Here is a 3,782-nt window from a genome sequence, read left to right as displayed (position 1 = left end):
ATTCGATGGGATGTGTGTGGTGTGTGTGTGAGAGAGAGAGAAAGAGAGAGAGGGAGAGAGGGAGAGGAGGGGGGGGGGGGGGTGAGGCAGCTTTCCACACTTCTTCCCACTGGTTCTTCCCTTGTGTGCAGCTCAGTGACAAAAATGAAAGAATTACATCCAAAATCAAAAGTGGTAGATGCTTTTTAGTGTGTATGCAGCATGCCTGTCTGCGGTAGTATGTGTGTATGTGTGATACTCAGACGCTGGCTATCGATTCGTAGCTGTGCATCCACCCCACTCCTTATGCACGCCTCCCACCCCCATCGTTCATGGTACCTCTGTCATGAGCCCAGAGACTGCAATGAGCTCATCCTTTAACCCTCCCTCCCCTCACCTCTTTACACCTCATTCCCTCTCATGCACTCTTCCATTCTTTGACTTCCCTCTCCATATTTTATTATCACGCGAGGTGTCCTCTCCCTCCGTCCACCCATTTGTCACCCCGTCATCACAGTCTCTTTCCATCCCACAGCTTCTTTATTTCCTTATGCGTGACCACACCCTGGTGCACCCACAACTCTGAGTCTTTACTCATCCTCCTATTTTCATCCTCAAAAATGGAAGGGGTAAGATCTGGGGTAACATCGTGAGTCAAATAAAATAAAAACAACTAAATAAATATGATTGTACACATTCAGATATTGCTGAACAATATCACTTAATCTAAAACATAATAAAGTCTTTATAAAATAAAATATTTGTAAAATAATAAAATAAGGCAAATTCAGCTCCAATAAATGGTCTTATGCTATATTGTTTCTACTTGTAAAACAGCACAATACTGTAGGCTCACCAGGCAGATTACAAAAACAGGAACAAGGCTGCAGTGGCTATAAAAAGTATACACACCCCTGTTCAAATGCCAAGGTTTTTGTGATGTAAAATATTTTGTGACCAAGATAAATCATTTTAAAACATTTAATGTGACATAGAATTTGTAAAACTAAACTGATTTATGTTTCCATCTTTTTGAGAGGAGAGGTGAAAATAAACAACTGAAATAATCTTGCATGTGATTGACTTAAGACTTGACGTTTAACTTGCTGCCTTCTTGGCCAGGTCACCATTGCAAAAGGGAGGTTCTGTTTTACTGGTCTCTTACCTGGTTAAATAAAGTTTAAATACAATAAATAAAAATAAATCTGGTTGCACAAGGATGCATTCCCTCTTATAAGTGGCATGTGCCAGTGTCCAATTTTTAAGTGAATAAAAACAACACATGCCTTAGAGAAACATCATTTGCTTTAGCCACCAAATTGACCAAGAAGCTGTTTGGTGACCAGACTTATTGACAAAGTATGTGTGTGTGAGAGAGCGAGAGAGAGAGAGAGAAATCGATAGAGAGAGAGCAGAACATACATCTGCAGCTTACAGCACGGTGTTTTCTCAAGTCAGAAGTGGGCTAAAATATATTGGGCAGTGACAAAAGCTGCATGTTAAAGCTGTTGTTTTTTGTAGTCTGTAATGTAAATAGCAGTCATGTGCGGCTGTCTCGATTCACTTTGATTGGCCTGCGAAGCCCAATAGAAGACGTTGTGTGCAGACGTGACTTTCTTGTGTCATTTGATTGGTGAACTTGATTCAAACATCACTGTGGTAATCACGGTGGACTGGAGCAACGGTGCTCGATGCGGAAATTAAAAAATCAGTCCAAGAATAGCTTGTGCATGCAATTATTGATAAATGAAAGTCGCGAGCGGCAAGGTGGCCGACTGGTTAGAGCGTCCGCCTCACAGTTCTGAGGACCGGGGTTCAATCCCCGGCCCCGCCTGTGTGGAGTTTGCATGTTCTCCCTGTCCCTGCGTGGGTTTTCTCCGGGCACTCCGGTTTCCTCCCACATCCCAAAAACATGCATGGTAGATTAATTGATGACTCTAAATTGCCCGTAGGTGTGAATGTGAGTGCGAATGGTTGTTTGTTTGTTTGTTTGTGCGCTGCGATAGACTGGCAACCAGTTCAGGGTGTACCCCGCCTCCTGCCCGATGGTAGCTGGGATAGGCTCCAGCACGCCCGCGACCCTAATGAGGAGAAGCGGGTCAGAAAATGGATGGATGGATGGCTGGATGAAAGTAGCGAGCGGCATGTAGATTATTGTAACAGAGTAAAAGTTTGTTCTTAACATAAATACTTGTGTAAAAGTGAAACGTATGCTTCATTAAAACTACTCTGACAACTACAATTTATCCAAACTTACTTACTTGTTACTTAAGTAAATGTAATTGAATAAATGTAGTGCATTCCACCTCTGATGGTGGTGAAGTGTTTCATGGTATTTCTTTACTTGAATAGGTAACGAAAATAGCAGCATAAGTTACTGATGGTCTAGTGGTACACTCGTCTGACTTTGGTACAGGCAGCGTGGGTTCAGTTCCGACTCAGTGTTGGTGTGAATGTGAGTGCGAACATTTGTCCGTATCTATACAGTATGTGCCCTGGCGACCAGTTTTGCCGGAAGTCAGCTGGGATAAGCTCCAGCACCCCACGAACCTAACCAGAATGGATGGATGGGTGAATCGCAGCATATTGTTTTTTTTGATTGATGGACGAACATCAGTAATGTGCTAGCCACTCAGGCCTTCAAAATAAAATCCCTAGCTCAACTTCTGGATGAGATTCTTGAGTGCATACCTCAGTCTATGACAAAGGTCCATGTACGGCCCAGGCTGCATTCCTCCACCAAATTCTTTTAAAATGCATCTTGCGGAATTCAGGTGATCCTGCTGTCTATTCATAAGGTTGCCGCACACTGTAAAACAACAACAACAGCGAAAAACCTTGTTAGTGGTAGAAATACAACAGCATTGTGAGGTGCAGTGCAAACATAAACCTAGCTCGGAATCTGAACACCACAGCAGATTCTGCCAATGAAAAACATTCCCCCCAAAACCTCCATCCATCCAACCATTTTCTGAGCCGCTTCTCCTCACTAGGGTCGCGGGCGTGCTGGAGCCTATCCCAGCTGTCATCGGGCAGGAGGCGGGGTACACCCTGAACTGGTTGCCAGCCAATCGCAGGGCACATAGAAACTAAAAACCATTCGCACTCACAGTCATGCCTACGGGCAATTTAGAGTCTCCAATTAATGCATGTTTTTGGGATGTGGGAGGAAACCGGAGTGCCCGGAGAAAACCCACGCAGGCACGGGGAGAACATGCAAACTCCACACAGGCGGGGACGGGGATTGAACCCCGCACCTCAGAACTGTGAGGCTGACGCTCTAACCAGTCGGTCACCGTGCCGCCCCCCCAAAACCTCTGTGTGCCAAATCAATATCGTAAAATAGTTGACAAGAAAAATGAATGTGATCGAACAGCCTCTCTCTATCAATTGGCCTTTCAGTGGCAGCAGTGAGTTTCTCTCCTGTCTGTCTTAAAGCAAGGAGAGCATAAAACTATTATATTCCTATTGCTTTATGGAAAAATAAATCAGAGGCAGCAGGGGTCCCAGGTGGGGGGCCCCATCTATAAAAATGTGTTCCTGAACTCAGGAGCCTAAAGAGTGTGTCAGTGTAAAGGACCCTGGGGCTTACCAGTGCATTATCAGAATTTTCTTCATCAAACAGGACAAACTGTTAAAGTACCAGAATGGGGCAAAACCTGCCATTGCTCATAACTTGAGAATAAAAGTTAAACAGCTGACTAAAAGAGTCCATCATATGTGAAAGATTGCACTGGGGATAAATTGTCCTCATTAGGCTCTCAACTGTTGTCACCCTGTTGTCACATGTTCCTATTGTTGCA

Source organism: Phyllopteryx taeniolatus, chromosome 16, assembly GCF_024500385.1.
Source record: "Phyllopteryx taeniolatus isolate TA_2022b chromosome 16, UOR_Ptae_1.2, whole genome shotgun sequence".
In the NCBI taxonomy this organism is placed as follows: domain Eukaryota; kingdom Metazoa; phylum Chordata; class Actinopteri; order Syngnathiformes; family Syngnathidae; genus Phyllopteryx; species Phyllopteryx taeniolatus.
This window is presented reverse-complemented; position numbering follows the sequence as displayed.